Below are 18622 nucleotides of genomic sequence, written 5' to 3' on the forward strand. Positions count from 1 at the left end.
GATTCAGAGCAGCCCTGTGGAGAAGGACTTGGGGGTGCTGGTCGATGAGAAAATGAACATAAGCTGGCAGTGTGCGCTTGCAGCCCAGAAAGCCAACCGTATCCTGGGCTGCATCAAAAGGAGCGTGACCAGCAGGTCGAACGAGGTGATCCTGCCCCTTTATTCTGCTCTCGTGAGACCTCACCTGGAGTATTGTGTACAGTTCTGGTGTCCTCAACGTCAAAAGGACATGGAACTGTTGGAATAAGTCCAGAGGAAGGCCATGAAGATGATCAGGGGACTGGAGCACCTCCCATATGAAGATAGGTTGAAAAAGTTGAGGCTGTTTAGCCTGAAGAAAAGGCTGCGTGGAGACCTCATAGCAGCCTTCCAGTATCTGAAGGGGGCCTATAGGGATGCTGGGGAGTGACTCCTCATTAGGGATTGTAGTGATATGACAAGGGGTAACGGATTAAAACTTAAACAGGGGAAGTTTAGATTGGATATAAGGAAGAAATTCTTTCCTGTTAGGGTGGTGAGGCACTGGAATGGGTTGCCCAGGAAAGCTGTGAATGCTCCATCCCTGGCAGTGTTCAAGGCCAAGTTGGACAAGGCCTTGGGTGACCTGGTTTAGTGTGAGGTGTCCCTGCCCATGGCAGGGGGGTTGGAACTTGATGATCTTAAGGTCCTTTCCAACCCTAACTGTTCTATGATTCTATGATTTTATGAAATATGTAGGGAGTGAGAAGAAAGGAGAAGAATAAAAGAACTGAGACAGGACAGATTCAGACAAATAACACTAGTAAAATACCTAAACAAAATATAGGGGAATAGGAAGAGAGAGCAGAACAAACAGTGTACTGAAACAAGTTAGGCAAAGGAGTTAAAAATCTGATAAGGGAAGAGAGATGACAGAAGCACAAAAGAAAAAAGAAAGAATTAAGTAAAAAAAATCCCAGAGGAGAAGCAGAAATCCAAGTGCCTGTTCCTTCATTTGTGACACAAAGCACTGTTTTCCCATTTACTTTGATGGGAATAAGATAAGACTTAATGAAAATAGAGAAATTGAAAGTTTTCTATTTCTGATTCTATTTTCTGATTTAATTTCTATGAAAGAAAAGCAAGAAAATTCTCCTAGAGAAAAAGAATAAGAATGAATTCAACCTTTTGAAACAGACTCTGAACCTGATACATTATTGTAAATAGTAAAACTCACAAAATTTGGAAAAAAAAAATTACACTGTATTTTAACAACGTACAGTAACTTCCCTGTCATAGAAGAAGGTCTCTGAAGAAGCATTGAAGTCAAAGGATCCCAGCTTGCAGTTCTGCCTCTTGTACTGTTTCTGCCCTTTGTCTCTTCCTTCCTCCTCTCTCTCCCTGATAAGGTGAACTGAAAACAGGTCTTACTCCATGCAGTTCACCTGGTAAGCTGACCAGCAAAGTATGTGGCATTTTTAGGCTCCTAAAGTATGCCCAGAGAGCAGATCATAGAATCATAAAATAGTTAAGGTTGGAAAGGACCTCAAGATCATCAAGTTCCAACCCCCCTGCCATGGGCAGGGACACCTCGCTCTAAACTGTATCACCCAAGGCCTTGTCCAACCTGGCCTTGAACACTGCCAGGGATGGAGCATTCACAACCTCCTTGGGCAACCTATTCCAGTGCCTCCCCCCCCTAACAGGAAAGAATTTCCTCCTTATATCCAAGCTTCCCCTGTTTAAAGTTTTAACACATTAGTCTTTGTCATATCACTACAGTCCCTAATGAAGAGTCACTCCCCATCATCCCTATAGGCCCCCTTCAGATACTGGAAGGCTGCTATGAGGTCTCCACACAGCCTTCTCTTCTCCAGGCTGAACAGCCCCAACTTTCTCAGCCTCTCTTTATACAGGAGGTGCTCCAGTCCCCTGATCATTCTTGTGGCCCTCCTCTGGACTTATTCCAACAGTTCCATGTCCTTTTGATGTTGAGGACACCAAAACTGTACACAATACTCCAGGTGAGGTCTCATGAGAGCAGAATAAAGGGGCAGGATCACCTCGTTCGACCTGCTGGTCACACTCCTTTTGATGTAGCCCAGGATACGGTTGGCTTTCTGGGCTGCAAGCGCACACTGCCGGCTCATGTTCATTTTCTCATTGACCAGCACCCCCAACTCCTTCTCTGCAGGGCTGCTCTGAATCTCTTCTCCGCCCAGCCTATAGCTGTGCCTGGGATTGCTCCGACCCAGGTGTAGGACCTTGCACTTGGCATGGTTAAACTTCATGAGAAATTCATCAAAAATACTTGCCAGTCAAAAGCTGCTTCTCTATAGAAAATCTGGGGAAGATTTCAGTGTCTGACACACCTCTGGGGCTGAAAACATTATTTTTATGATTATCTTGTTATACAACAGTGAGGCACATAAATGTGATGAGGGAAAGGCATTTTATTGCTGTCAAGAATAGCATGTGTCACTGTACAGTTGTTCCAAGTCTCAGTTCTCAGAAGGAAAAATGTATGGATAAGAGAGGGAAGAATTAAACGGATATAACCAGTTCAGTGGTGTTCAAAATGTTCCCCAGGACAACCCTCCCAATGACTCATGGATGTATTTGTATGTGTTTATTTGTTTATATTTTTATACTTTATATGCTCATATGTGTATGGTTTTGTACGTGTGTGAAACTTATGTTCTCCCTTTCCCATTGACTTTTCTTCTCCATAATCACAGTTTCCTCTTTTTTTCTTTTCTGTTACTAATTTCCTTCATAAAGGGCCAGAGCTAACTGAGTGATCTAGCTAACTGACCACACTGTGGAAAACATGAAAACAACAATTTGAGAAGTCCTGCAGGATTGCCTTGGGAGGGGAGGGAACCAATGAACATCATCTGAAAAGGCAGAAGAGCCCGAGTTGCAGGAGGCAGACAAAGATGAGTTTGGATCACATTCCATTGCTGCAAGCAATGAGTATGAGCTTGGTTTAATGACAACACTATTAAGTGAAGTGTTTCTGCTCCAGCAAAGAAGCAAAATGTGGGAACACATGTTTTGCTGGTAGGGACAGAGAGGAATGACTGGATTTCTCAGACACATAAGAAATAGCAGAAGGATTAATCGTAATACTGAAGGGAAAAGAAGTGAAGGAAGAATTTAAAAAAAATAAAAATCAACTTTTTGATGCTGATAAGTATAGGAGATGAGAGTTGACAGCGGTGACAAGCAAAGCAGAGGATTTATATGAAAAATGTGCAAGTTAACCTCCAGCAAAATGTGAAATATTAGCAAAATCTGGGAAAAGAGGTCTCTATTGTGTGATTCATCTTGCTAAGGATCATCTAAATGTTGTGGTAATTAACTTCTGAAGTCCTTAGCCTCAAAACATTTTAGACACCTACATTCCTGGGTTTTGTGTTATTCCCCAAGTAATCAACAAATCCGTAACTTGACTAATTTCGGTTTTACCTGTGTGGCTTCCTGAGAGAATCGATGAAGGGAAAACATCATACGCATAAGGCTCAACTTGAGAAAGTTCAGTGTCACAGTGAAAACAATCACTTTAAAATAACTCCCACTGTTTTCAGTACATTTTAATCTAATGTAGAGGCTGGCTAAAAGTCACTAAATTACTTCATTTTGCTGTGTTTCAAGTGCTCCTTGTTGGCTTCCAGCTGCCATTATTCCTGTATGAACTGCTGCCTCATGATAGGGGAGGAAAACAGTTACGTGGGAAAGTCTCAACATGTCATTCACCTTTCTTCAAGATGGATTTGTGAGAGGGACCTTGCATTAGGTTTGGACAACTAGGGTCTCACGTGATGAAAAGACCTTGGATGTGATCAGTGCTTTGGGGTCTGGTCCCTTTCGCAGTTTGGAGTGCTGAAGAGGTATGAAAGCAGTTTAAATATTATATTCCTGTGAGAAAATCTCCCTAGATCAGAAAGTATGGAAATAGCAGCTCTGTGAAATCACAAGTTTTAATGACTCCTTCTGCCTCAGTTTGCCATTTGAAAAAATGAATGCTAATTTACCTGCACTTTAGAGATGCTGTGGGAGGTGACCCACTTAAAGCTTGCAAACCAGTTTCCTTTATAATTTTTAAACAGTGTTATTTAGCTAGAATGAGAGCACTTGTGAACAATTGTAACCATGGGCTTGAATTCCTAATTGTAAGGCATCTTTTGTTTAATTAATTTATTTATTAAAGAGCATTTATATCACCTTCACTGGTTTCAAGTACCTTAGTGAAGGCTCCAAACCAAATATATGCTTCCATCTTATTGAAAGACCTTTCTTCTCTCATTGTTATCTTACAATCTATGCAATAATAATAGTAGGAGTAGTAGTTATAACAATAACAGTGGCAATAATAATCACCATAAAAAGAGTTAAGCACTCCAGTTTTGGTGCCTAAGATTCTTGCCATTGATTTCAATGTATACTAGGTATAAGATCAAGTCATCTAAAATTAACCTCCTTGACTGGATCTTTATATAAAACTGTAGAACTGTGGATGTCACTGTTGGAGCAGGAATTCACAAAACACAACTTTCAAAGTCTAATAAACTCCAAAGATACAGAAAGCCAGGGAGTCAACTGAGATACTGGGTTTGTGGCACACTGTAGTTTTTCTCAAGACATTTCCCAATAACTCAGTGTTCCATAGGTGATAATTACTAATTTCTCTTTTTGTCCCACAGGAGCTGATGACCTTATCATCTCTTCCTTTTCTAACATGCCCTTTTTCCTGACTGGTGCCATCCATATTTTTCTTTCAGATTGTCTAATTGAGTAACATAATTATATTATACTCAGACCAGTTACTTCCAGTCTAGAACTGCTCTGAAATTGCTACTTCCATTTCATACCTAAAAGCCATCTATTATTTTCCTCTTTTTTTTTCCCATACAAACTTAGCTTATGGTAGTTCAAAACCAGTTATCACCTTTCTTGAAAATCTTGACTCAATGAACTTATTATTACCCTGACTATATAAAAGAAGAGTTAAAAAAAGAAGATATACATGTCCATATTTTAGACTGTATTCTGAGTTTTTTGAAATGTTTTCTATTTTCCCAGTTCCAGTTTGAGCAGTGTTTTTCTAGAGAAAAATGGGAAGGCCACTTTACACTGATTTAAAAAAAAAAAAAAAAGAAATGCCTGGAGATGGTCAACCAAGGCATCAATTTTCTGCTGAAACTTTCAAAATTCTGTATCTGAACAGAGTTTGTGTGTTTTCGGGGCTTTTGTTTGTTTGTTTTCCTATAGACTTGCACAGCTTTGGAAAAAAAAAAACATGTATCTAAGAAAAAAAAAAAGTAATTGCACCCAATTTAAAGCCAATGAGAAATTCTGATAGAAGTCTACATGTATAAATATAGGTATCATCTCATTATGCTTTATTATGTTACTCACTGTGATCTGAAACAAAGACTTGTGAAACAGTCTACTGTGGCTCAAGGACAGGACTGAAAATGAGAAAGTAGAGAAATGTAAGTCTTCTGAAGGAAAACCATCTTTTGGACTAGCAGCTGTTTGCTTGTTTGTTAATTTGTTTTCTTTACATCACATAGCATTTTCTTTTCCTACTATATCATATAATATTCTGAGTTAGCAAATGATCTTGTTTCCAAGCTATGACATTTAAATTATTGGTCATCTTGGTTTCCAGTAAATATTCTTTCTCTACTGTTCCTCAGGGAAGTTAAAGAGCAGCAAAAAGAGAAGCCACAGTTATGCTTTCTTACACCAGAACCCACCCCTGCATCTTGTGGAAAGAGCCTGGCTTGGAGAGAACTTCTGGGAGCAGCACTGGGCCCCAGGGGAATAATTGATCAGACCCTGTTTATGCCCTGGGCTTGCTTGCAGCTCATGAAAGCACTGCAGTGCTGCCATCCTGGCAGCTGCTGCTGTCAGCAGATCTCTCAAGACTGAAATACAGCCCTGTGATGACTCTCATTATATCTATTATCTCAAACCCAACCAGCTTAACATAGAAATAGAGGAAAAAATAAAAATTGGTTCCAATTACTCCCTAGTTATGACTGTCATGGGATAACAAATTATTTCATATAAGAAGCCATATCAGGAAAGCCGGTGAAAGTTGAAGGTAATATAAATGAAGCACTAACTTCCTTAGCAAAAAAAAAAAAAATTAAAAAAAAAAATTCGTCTAATTCAGCATTTTAAAGAGCAAAATTAGCAAGACCAGAGAATCTGTCCTCTGTGACTGCATGTGCCAACTCCATTTTACTTTTCTGGCGACTGATATATCTACTAAACCTGCTTCTGAAAGATGTTTCATTTTGGGATCAGACTTCAGATCACAGATCTCATAATTTTTCCAGTGTACCATGAATGGTAAGAATGTGCTTGATATGCTAGCAGGTAATTCAGAAATTCAGATACTGTTAAGCCCACCTGTATCAGCTAGGTGATGATTCCCTTCTCCCTTGTATATTTATTACATTAACATAATAAAGAAAATGTAATGTAGAGGCATGGGCATATGCAAAACATGTTATGGTGTATAAATTCACAGGCAAGCAATTAATCTATAGTAACTGCCCTGGGCAGACTCCTCTCCTCCAGCATATTTTGGGGTAGCAAATGCTGTTTTGACTCAAAGGCAAGCAACTTAACATTCATTTGCATTTATCAATGAATAATTGTGCAAATGACCTGACTCTGTAAATTCACTTTGTAGCTTCTTCGTGGTAGGTTATTCATAATTTCACATACTAAAGCCTGACTACAAATGACTCCCCACATCTTCATCTCTCTTAGCAACGCAAGAAGTTTCTTATATTGGGAGAGTCTGCATGAGAAAGTAGGAAAGTTGTATCAGTAGGGAGCACTGGTACACTAATATAACTTAATTTACACTGGAATTGTGGCACTATATTACCTCCTTTAATGCTGTTGTCAACGCAGGCTAATGCAAAACTTGTGCATAGGTTGGATCTAATATGTATGCTAATGTATAATAGAAAAGTGTCCCTCCTTTGCTTAAAGTGATGGATAATACCCACACAGATCACATCTCTAAACAAATATATCAGCATTTGGCTTTTGAGTGGCCCCATGATTACTAGAACGAAGATGGATTAAAGTTCATTTGTACCTTGTTGCCTTCATAAAATTGACTGCTTGCAATTTGCATGTGCCAATTTTTTTTGTAGATTGAAAAACAGACTAATTTCTTAAAATTTGACCTACATTATATAACAGTAAATGAGCAAGCATCTAACATCTAATGAACAGGTAATTTTTCCTCACTGAAAACAAAACAAATGCAAAATAATTTATTTTTCTTTTATTATTTGAAGGATGACTAATGAATCAGTTCCTTTCACTTTATTTGAAATGCACATAAATAATTTTACTTTACATGCTCAAAGTACTAGTAGTTTAATGGTAGATGCAGTCCTGATTTCAGCCCTGGTGTTTTGTCAGTCTAGCACAATGTTCTCAAATGGAGGATTATAACTTTTTTGGGCATCACAGAAAAATGTGAAGAGCCGCAAATGTTAGAAAAAAGCCGTACTTTTGTATTTCCCTAATGCTTACTTATACAAAGAAGAGGAGATGCTGCTGTCATTACCAGATACAAATATTTCTACAAAGAAAAGTCAAGGGTACAGCAAACTGCCTTGGTGTGCTGCCCCTAGTACAGTTCCCACAGGGTGTAGGAATGAGCATTTATACCTACCCTGAGTAAATACCTGTGAAGAGCTTTCACTTTCCTGCTGTGGGGAATCTGATCTCCAGCCTTCCCAGAGATCAGCTGAAAAGGGGCTGCTCTTCTGAGAAGTCTGAGATGCTCTAGCACATGTAGCATAGCCTGATACTCAAAAAAGCCAGGCATACAAAGGAGAAAAGAGTCAATGGTAGTGACAAGTACTTAGCACCTTGGGCAATCAGGACAGAAGGCATTCTCTTAATCTTTCCACAAGTGAACCAGGTGAGACAATGACTAGTTCAAAGCTCTTAGAAGAACAGGTGTACTTTATCACTTTTTCAGTTCTGCACTGTCTCTCATTTTTGACATCTTTTCTAACTGAAACAGCAACAGAAACAACCTGCCTTGCAGCTGGTCTCTCTAATTAAAAGCTTTATTTGAGCTTTGTACACATTGCGTGTGGCTACTGGCAACAGTTTCAGAAAACAAGAATACTGTTTCCAGTTCCACCAGTCATCTTTAAGTCAACAGCAGAGATATGGTTCAGTGAAAGAACAAGGACAGTTACAATTACTTTCTAGCTCCAGTGACTTGCATACTTCTGTTTCATCTTCACCTTTTTTTCAGTTCTTCCTTCTTTCTTTCCATAGTAAAGTCGTTCACTCTGCACTCTTTTTAATATGTGTAGTGCTTTCTATAAACATTTATTTCTGTTGGCAGTGACTAACAATAAGCTCACCTTGACATAAAAATGGTGCAGTGGTTAAGCAGAATTGCTTCTCCAAACTCTCCCAAATGGCCTGGAGTGGCTAGTATTTGCTGACTACAGCTGTTTCATACTCACCATAACTATCATGCAAAGGTGCCTCTTGCTTTTCTGCATCTCTCAAAGTTTAGAAATAAATTTATCAGGAGCAAATACATACAGATATGTGTATATATATATACATATATATATATGAAAAACATACATAATACATGAATTAGCAACCTGAATCCTGGTCATTATTAAAGGACTGCATGTATTAAGAATATCTGAAATATTTGCAACAATAATATCACAAATGCCAATAGCAATTCCATATTTCAGCCCTTTGCCCTCAATCCATTGCTCCACTGGAGCTCCATTTTTTCCTGGTCCATGCCAAAGTGTTCATTGTGGTGCTCCAAAAGCAAGATCCCAAGTGTCATGAGCTAGCTTTCTGCTTGGATTTGATACCTTCTCTCTGATAAGCATACAGTCTTCATTGCTAGCTTTGAATGGTAAGCTCAATATAAAATATATTTTTTGTCCCAAATCTGTTTATTTTCTTAGTTTTAGGTATACAAATTTGGCCTCAATCCCACAGATTAGTTTGAATAACATTTATTTTCAGATTGAAGAGTTTGGAAAGCAATTCTCTCAGCATAAAGGGCTCCTCAGGGCCAAGAGAGATGTTAATGTGAGAGCTTATCACCTCCCATTGTCTTTTCTCCCTGATGAAGTCCCGATAACATTTAATGTTGTCCCAGAATGATGTATGTATTTTATGAGGTGGATGGGGGTGAGGAAACTACTGAAGTCTTCTCTTATTGGTCCCTGCTGTGGTATAATCAGATGGTCATGGTGACAAGTTCAATCTCTTCCTTCCTACAACAAACTTGGTCCCAACATCCCTGTGTTTTCTGGAGGAAAGGTTTAGCAAATGGGGTATCCACTCCTGGAAGAAGAACAGCATGGAGATGGCCCTCAGCTGAACCCATGGAAGCCAGCTGGGGACCAGAGAAGTAGGATGGCAAGACCAATGACCTAGATGCCTTGTTTCAAAGGAAGTCTACGTGAAGACACTGATTTTGTGAACACACAAATGCTGATGTAATCATGACAAACAAAGGTTGGTAATAACAATTATAATTGCACTCAGTATTACCTTTCTCAGGTGTGAATCTATTCAATTAAATGATTTTAAAAGCCCCCAAAAGACCTGTGCATAATATGGAGCTGTGTGCAGCATGTGCTGTGTTCTGAATGCTGCCTTCAGTCACAGAGAAGTTCAGTCCAAAATCAGTCATACTGAAAAATCATTCTGATGGCATCTGATACTTCTCACAGCATTTGGGGAAATAGAAATTACTTTAGACATTGAAATAAACATTTTTTTCTCCCTCTGCAATATAATTTATTATTCTCAGCATGTAACCAATCTAAATGCTTGTTTGAATACAGGGGGGATGTGCAATTGCTCTGCATCAGGAAAGATTTCTTACTCCAAAACATTTCCCTTTGTTACTCCTCAGGATAAAAGTGGATAAGCAAGCCTTCTGACTGCCTTCTTTCCTTCCATCCAGCCAATTATTTCATACAAACCTTCAGACAAATGATCTGTCTCTTTCCTCTCCTTCCCTCCATTTGTTTTCTCTCTAGACTGTAATTGGTACCTGAACTACAAGAAAAGCCCTAGGATGGGGGAAGAAACACATCCTGCTCTGGGGCTGCCTCAGAAAAATATGTGGATCTATTCTCTTCATGCATACACACCACATGTGACCCAAAAGGAAATTAGCTTTGGTGGTGGAAATAGAGTAATTGTGTCAACATGTTACTGCAGTGGAACTAGTAAGCCCTACTCAGTGAGGCAGAGCATTTTATCTCACATGCTGTTTCTCTGAAACCTGGTTCAGTGGAAGGTGTCCCTGGCTGTGGCAGGGGGTTGGAACTAGATGATCTTTAAGGTTATTTCCAGCCCAAAACATTCTATGATTCTATGATTCTCACACAAACTAGTATCTCTGCCCGAATACCAACAAGGCTGCCTTTTCAGAGAATTTCCAATGTAATGTGTCTTGTTACGCAAATGTCCTTAGTGATCATAACTGTGATTACTGCAATTATATATATAGTATATGTATAAATTCATGTGCATATATATATACAATTAAATGTATATTCATATGTATATACCTACAGATTCATACAAATGTGCATACTCACATCCTCCTAGTCAATTATGGTGACACAAGTAAGCCAACTTTATGGTCAATGAAACAGATCAACTGTATATAACACAAACAGAGTCATTTACCTGATCAAGTGGAACAAGGAATAAAGCTAAATTTGCCAATTCAGGGAAACCACCTTACTGCACTTAGTATATTAGATAGGCATTTTGTTCCAACATCTCTTCTATTAATGCAGTTAAGTCTCTCATTGTTTTGTACTTGGAAGTGTCAGAGTTCATTTTAATATCAGTGCAGAAGGGGGGGAGGGATAACTTTTCAGAGGGGGGCTATAAAACATTTACAGAGTGGAATCAAAGAAAGGTTGTTAGTGAATGGGATTTTCTACAAAGAACAGTGATTTCAGTTCAAACACTACCTCTCATAACTGGAAAGAGAACACTTTACAGAGGAAGAGCTCTTTTACAGTCCACAAAATCATTTTTTAAAATTGAATCTAAGAAGTTAAGTGTTTTGGTCTGGGAAAGCTGTTTGGTAGTGTTTCAGGTTTCCCTGACCTTTACTTGCCTAAGGGAAATCTGAACTGGAATAAGCACCAACTGTGCATGTATGCGTCACCACGTATTATGAAATAAAAGCTTCCTTTTATTCTTTTATTTGTGCTTGTGTATTAAACATTTATGAAAAAAAATATATACTACCTGATCTGAGTTGTGATTTCTGGTTTGTTTCATGAAAGAGACTGTAGATCAATTCATCCTCCATAAAACTGCCAGGTTTGGTATTAGAAACAGCAAATATAAGACCCTGGTACATGCCAGCAGATATTTTTTACACAGGCATGGAAATTTGAATTATAAATCTAAAAGAAACCCTCCTGTTCTTCAGATTGAGTAGATATTACAAATAAGCTCCTTAAATGTGAAGACCTGCTTCTCCCAGCAGAACCAGTGTAATCCCCTGTGCTTGACCCGTGCCAATGTGGTCAGCAAAACACTGGAAAACATTGTAGGGTAGGAAAAAGTCTGCACAGGCCAGGGAATAGACTGGTGGACTGAATACTCTTTGCCAATTCTTCTTTGATGAGATACCATCAAAAATATACTGGAGTCATCATGGTGGAATTAGCATCAAAAAATAATTTAAAATCAATTTTTATTAAGAAAAGTGTAATAATAGAGTCCTTAAATACTCTTTCTTAGACTCAGAGAACAGTTAGGGTTGGAAAGGACTTTAAGATCATCAAGTTCCAACCCCCCTGCCATGGGCAGGGACACCTCACACTAAACCATATTACCCAAGGCCTTGTCCAACCTGGCCTTGAACACCGCCAGGGATGGAGCATTCACAGCTTCCCTGGGCAACCCATTCCAGTGCCTCACCATCCTCACAGTAAAGAACTTCCTCCTTATAATCAATCTAAACTTCCCCTGTTTAAGTTTTAACCCATTACCCCTTGTCCTGTCACTATAGTCCCTAATGAAGAGTCCGTCCCCAGCATCCCTATAAACCCCCTTCAGATACTGGAAGGCTGCTATGAGGTCTCCACGCAGCCTTCTCTTCTCCAGGCTGAACAGCCCCAACTTCCTCAGCCTGTTTTCATAAGGGAGGTGATTCAGTTCTCTGATCATCCTCGTGGCCCTCCTCTGGACTTGTTCCAACAGATCCATGTCCTTTTTATGTTGAGGACATCAGAACTGCACAAAATACTCCAAGTGAGGTCTCACAAGAGCAGAGTAGAGGGGCAGGATCACCTCCTTCGACCTGCTGGTCATGCTTCTTTTGATGCAGCCCAAGATACAGTTGGCTTTCTGGGCTGCGAGCGCATACTGAAGCCGGCTCATGTTCATTTTCTCATTGACTAGCACCCTCAAGTCCTTCTCCACAGGGCTGCTCTGAATCTCTTCTCTGCCAAGCCTGTAGCTGTGCCTGGGGTTGCTCTGACCCAGGTGTAGGACCTTGCACTTGTCATGGTTAAACTTCATAAATCTGGCATCAGCCCATCTCACAAGCATGTCAAGGTCCCTCTGGATGGCATTCCTTCCCACCAGCATATCAACTGAACCACACAGCTTGGTTTCATCGGCAAACCTGCTGAGCGCGCACTCAATCCCATTGTCCATATCACTGACAAAGGTGTTGAACAAGACTGGTCCCAACACTGATCCCTGAGGGACACCACTCGTTACTGGTGTCCAGCTCGACATTGAGCCACTGACCACAACTCTTTGTGTGCGGCCCTCCAGCCAGTTCTTTATCCACTGAGTGGTCCATTCATCAAATTAATGTTTTTCCAATTTAGAGACAAGGATGTCATGTGGGACAGTGTTGAACGCTCCGTATAAGCCGAGGTAGATGACATCAACTGCTCTACCCCTGTCCATCATTTCCATAGTCCCATTATAGAAGGCCACCAGTTTGGTCAGGCAGGATTTCCCTTTAGTGAAGCCATGCTGGCTGTCACCAAGCACCTTGTTGTATTTCATGTGTCTTAGCATGCCTTCCAGGAGAATCTGCTCCAAGATTTTTCCAGGCACAGAGGTGAGACTGACTGGTCTGTAATTCCCTGGGTCATCCATTTTCCCCTTCTTGAAAATGGGGGTCATATTACCTTTTTTCCAGTTGTTGGGAACTTCACCTGACTGCCATGATTTTTCAAAGACGGTGGACAATGGCTTAGCAACTTCATTTGCCAGCTCCTTCAGGACCCGCAGATGGGTTTCATCAGGACTCATGGACTTGTGTACGTTCAGGTTCTTACGATGGTCTCCAACCAAATCCTCTCCTACAGTGAATCTAAAGTCTTCATTCTCACAGTCCCTGCATCTGCCCTCCAAGACTTGGGTGGTGTGGTCAGAACATTTGCCAGTGAAGACTGAGGCTATGAAGTAATTGAGAACGTCAGCCTTCTTCAAATCCAGGGTACCCACTTCTCCTGATAGCTTCCGGAGAGGGCACACATTGTCCCTAGTCTGTCTTTTATTTGCAATGTACCTACAGAATCCCTTCCTATTGTCTTTCATATCCCTAGCCAAGTTTAATTCTAATTGGGCCTTAGCTTTCCAAACCTGGCACTAACTTCCTGGACAAGATCCCTAAGTTTCCTCAGGAGCTCCTTATCCATCCAAGGAGGTCTCCTGGCCCTCATGCTGCACTTCCTTCTAGCTGGGATGCAACACTCCTGAGCTTGTAGTAGCTGATCCTTGAATATCAACCAACAGTTTTGGCCCCCCTGCCCTCTAGGGCTATATCCCATGGAGCCTTACTAACCAGGTTCCTGAAGAGGCCAAATGTGCTCTCTTGAAATCCATGACAGTGAGCTTGCTGCACGCTCTTCTCACTGCCCTGAGGATTTCAAAGTTGACCATCTCATGATTGCTGCAACCAAGACTGACCTGGAGCATCACATTTCCAATGAGCCCTTCCGTGTTGGTGAGCACAAGGTCAAGCATGGCACCTCTCCTTGTCGGCTCCTCCATTGCTTGCATAAGAGAGTTGTCTTCCACACTATCGAGGAACCTCCTGGATTGCTTGTTCCTGGCCATACCATCCCTCCAAAAGATATCAGGGTGGTAAAGTCCCCCATGACAACAAGGGCCTGCAAGCATGAGGCTGTTACTATCTGCCTGTTGAGTGCTTCATCCAGAGTCCTCTTGATCAGGCGGTCTGTAACAGATCCCCATAGTAATGTCTCCCATTGCTGTTCTCCGTTTAACCCAGACCCACAAACTCTCTGTTGACTCTTCATCTGTCCCCAGACAGAGTTCCATACTCTCCAGCCTACCCCTAACATAAATAGCAACTCCCCCTCTCCACCTGCCAGGCCTGTATTTTCTAAAGAGCCTGTAACCTTCCATTCCAACACTCCAGTCACAGAAGCCATCCCACCATGTTTCTGTGATGCCTATTATATCATACCCCCCATAAACATGCACACATCTCTAATTCCTCTTGTTTGTTCCCCATGCTACAGGCATTTGTATAAGGTATCTGAGCCAAGCTCCAGATGAAGCCAGCTCATTGGCTGGAGTGGCTGGAATACCTCTACATTGCTCCGAGCATTTATTATAGGTGCTGGCAACTGACTGGGTGTGTTGGGATGGAATGATGCCACTCTCCCCCAACACATCTAGTTTAAAGCTTCCTTGACCAGTCTGACAAGCCTCCTGCCAAAACCACTGTTCGTCAGACCAGCTCCACCAGCCCCCAGTGGACCTGGCCTACTAAATTGAGTCCCATGTTCTAGATACCCGAACGCCTGACTATGGCACCACCTTTTAACCATTTATTAACCTGGCCAATCCTCCTAGTTTTTTTTTTAGGTCCTCCCCTGTATCCTGGAGAATTGACAAAAACACAATCTGAGCTCCAGAGCCCTTAACCACCTCTCCCAGGGCTCTGTAGTCCTTCTTTATGTTCCCCAGGCTACTGCTATCTGTATCACTAGCACCCACCTGGGTCAGTAGAAATGGGTAATAATAGTCAGTGGGACTTACTGGAGCAGGCAGCCTCTCTCCAACATCCCTGATCCGAGCCCCTGGTAGGCAACACACCTCCCTTGAGACTGAGTCAGGCCGACAGATGGGTGCTTCTGTGCCTTTCAAAGTAGAGTCCCCTACTACTACGACCCGCCGCTTTTTCCTAGCAGCATCAGTAGCCATCTTCTTCACCAGTGCATCAGCCGATTGTTCATGTTGTGTGTTTCCTCATTAGCCCCCTGCAGGACAGCAAAGCAGTTCTGGATGGGGACAGCAGATTTAGGAGGAAGCCCCTTGCTTTTAGTTGTACTCTTCCTTTTTTTGTTGTTTTCTTTTGGTTTTTTTTTTTTGTTTGTTTGTTTTTTTTGTGGTTTTTTTTTTTGTTTTTTTTTTTTTGTTACAATTTCCCAGCTTCCTGGGTTAATGGCCTCCTTCTTTCCTCCATGAGCTAGAGGGGACGCTTGAGGCCCCTGCACAATTTGGGCCTGGAGCAAGCAGTTCTGCTTCCTCTCGGCTTCCCTGACATCTTTCAGCCTATTAACAGCATCCCGCAGCTCAGCCCCTGCTGCAGGAGGACCTGCACTGTGGAGCACCGACTGCAACACTGCTGATTGAGCACCCTCCCCTCACCAGACCAGTGCAGGCACTCTCTACACTCCGAGCTCTGCGCTGCAGCCTCCCCTCTCATCGGCTTTGTCTGTGCCTACCTTGGCCACCGCCGGGGCAGCCAGAGCAGAGCTCCCAGACTAGGCCTTGGCCCGCATGAACTACCTCGAACCCTCCCTAATGGCTCCGCTCCTGGTATTTGATGCTATCTGGGGCAGGTTTTTACCCAGTCAGGGCTGGTGCTGCCCCTCCTGGCTCTGCTCCCTGTGAGTCCCTGCTCGCGTCAGCTGAGCTGCCAGCCCCTGGTCAGGTCCTGTCGAGGACTTGAGGCTCCCTCGGTGGCTCCTGTAGCTCTGAGTTGAGGCTCCTGGATGCTGATCTCCCCCCGCTCAGGTGTTGGAGGCGTCCTCTCTTGAGCTACTCACCTCAGCAATTCGTCTTGGCATATGGATGAAAATTCAGTGTGATAAATAAAAGTCCTCCAGTGGACAATAAGTATGTTTTGGGGAAAAGAAAAAAATATTTCAGAGTCTATCTTTGATTTGAGATGTACCTCGGATTGCATCTAATGACTGTTGAAGTCTAAAGAAATAGTTTTGTTCCATAATGTTTGGTCATTCTGAAAGCTATATGTTAAAATTTCAATATTTCATACTTCAGTTTGTGTATCATATCATTTTTTTTCCACTTTGCTCATTCCTTGGTGAAGGAATGAGAAGGGTGAGGTCTACAAATAAGTGTTTGGTGGAAAAAAGATCACATACACAAAGAATAATTACTCGCCAGCAGAAATGCTCATGATGACTAGTGGTACTGTAATTTTATAAAGGTGTGACTGACGTAACAGCCACTCAACCTGACAGGCAGAATCACAGCTGGAGGAATCACGTTCCACAAGGAATAAGAAAAGGTCTGAGGAAGGGATAGGAACGTAAGACTGGAGGCAAAGGGAAGAATGATCCACTGTTTTTCTGCCATGAAAATAACCTCAAGGTAACATGCTGAGGTGGGAGAGGGAATGCTTCTTTTGGCCTCAAGCAACCTTTGTTCCTACATTCAACCCATCTCCTACTACTGCCTTAGAAGGCCATAATCCTTTCCAAAATGCAGTAGATGAGCATCATTCCACCCCCAGAGGCTGCCTACATGACCTGAGCTTGGTCATACCCTCACAGTGCCAGATGACTACTCACATGCCATCCTGCTCTCCTCCCAAAGTCTCTCACACTCTCTGTGCCAGTGTCACCATCTGGGGAGCCCCCTCCCTACCTTTTGACCTTCATCAGACCTCAGTACAACACACAATGTCCATGGGTCAGTGGTCTTAAGTATCTTATAATGCACACACACACACAGATACTTATGGAGTAAAGTGCAAGCTGGGAAAATGAAGCAGTCTGGGTATTACAGGTTCTGTGCCAGCTCTGCTCTCACTGGTGCTATGAGGCTGCAGATCGGACTGTATTAGTATGCTCAGTGTCATGGTTTTTAATATTCTCTTATGCTTTTGAAAATTTTCAGTCATGAAGAATATTAATCTGCTTTTCAGACTTTAGTCTGAGTCCACTGCAGTTAAACGGAGAGGAGTGAGAGGAGGGGAAGTGTGAAGCATCTAATAAGGTTTATCAGCATATGTGACAAGGTCCACTGGAGAGTGAGCTGTAAGTTACAGCTCTGTGAGCACCTCCACACATCGCAGTAAGTTTGTGCCTGCTTCCTGAACAATTGGCACAGATACTTTGTACCAGACTTGCAAAACCTGTGTGACCTACTCACAGGATTTTTTTCTTTGTAATCCAAAAGAATTATCATATAAATTCTAATGTAAGGATACAGTTTCTATCACCACATCATGTGATCCTTTCCCTTTGTGATTCCCTTGAATCACTGGAAGTATGTTAATGTTTTCTGGTAATGCTTTTCAAAATAAAAGCAAAATTTTCTTGAAAGAAGTTTGCTTGTCTAAAAAACATGGTGGGACATTTTGGATCAAGACACTTAGCCAAAAAGGTCTACATTCTTCTTAAATCTTTGCAGTCCAATTATTTTAATTCTTCATCTTTTGAAATGAAAGGAAAATAAAATAAGGGTATGGGGAAATAAATACAGAAAGAAAACAAAAATTAGGAAATTATGAATTGAAAAATTTGAATTAAACAGTATTTCTCATTTATGTAATTTCTCTTAAGAAGATGACATAAAATCTTTTTGCTTTGAAGGGATAATCACTACAACTAGCAAAATTTTCAGTATGTTTGAAAAGTTATTTTCCAGAAAAGAAATAGTTGACGGACAACCTATCAGAAATTCTTATTCCACTGAAGTCTATGTCACTTAGCTTGAACCCCAACATGATTTTCAGATTAGCTGGATATTGTCTAAAATAAACTTTTGCTTTCATCAGTTTAGAGTTTGACACTGGAGTTGTGTACATTGGAATAAAGAAGAATTCCAAAATTACTTATTTTATTTACCAATTATATAATTTTTTTTGTTCAGTCATTTCCACAATAAACAGTCCTAATCTTCTTAATTAATCTCTTTGTGACTTTTTAATAATAATTAAGTAATAACTCTTATATCTTGCTATTGAAGAATCTCAATTTCTATATTTAGTTTGGATAACCAGAGCCAAATACAGTATTCACTGTGGCTTTACAATTTTATCTGAAGTCTTTATAGTTCAGACTTATTGCTATATCACTATTTATGCTTCTTGCAGATTTCCATGTGCATGCATGTGATTTTACTGCTACAGACACAGCTGGACTGAGGTTTATTTTGAATGTGAAATGGTCCTTTTCATTTACCTAGGAAATTAGTTAGCTTAGACCCCACCAAATGTACTGGAGTTTGTCCAGTTATTGTCTTGCATTTATTAATACTGGACTACAGCTATATGTCATGATGTAGCCAAGCACCTTAAGGGTGTGCCTAGCTTTGGAGGGGGGCTGTG

This window comes from Neopsephotus bourkii, unplaced genomic scaffold (assembly GCF_033783945.1).
Source record: "Neopsephotus bourkii isolate Nb327-2 ecotype Australia unplaced genomic scaffold, CSIRO-AGI_Nbou_v1 NB_780, whole genome shotgun sequence".
Taxonomy (NCBI): Eukaryota; Metazoa; Chordata; class Aves; order Psittaciformes; family Psittacidae; genus Neopsephotus; species Neopsephotus bourkii.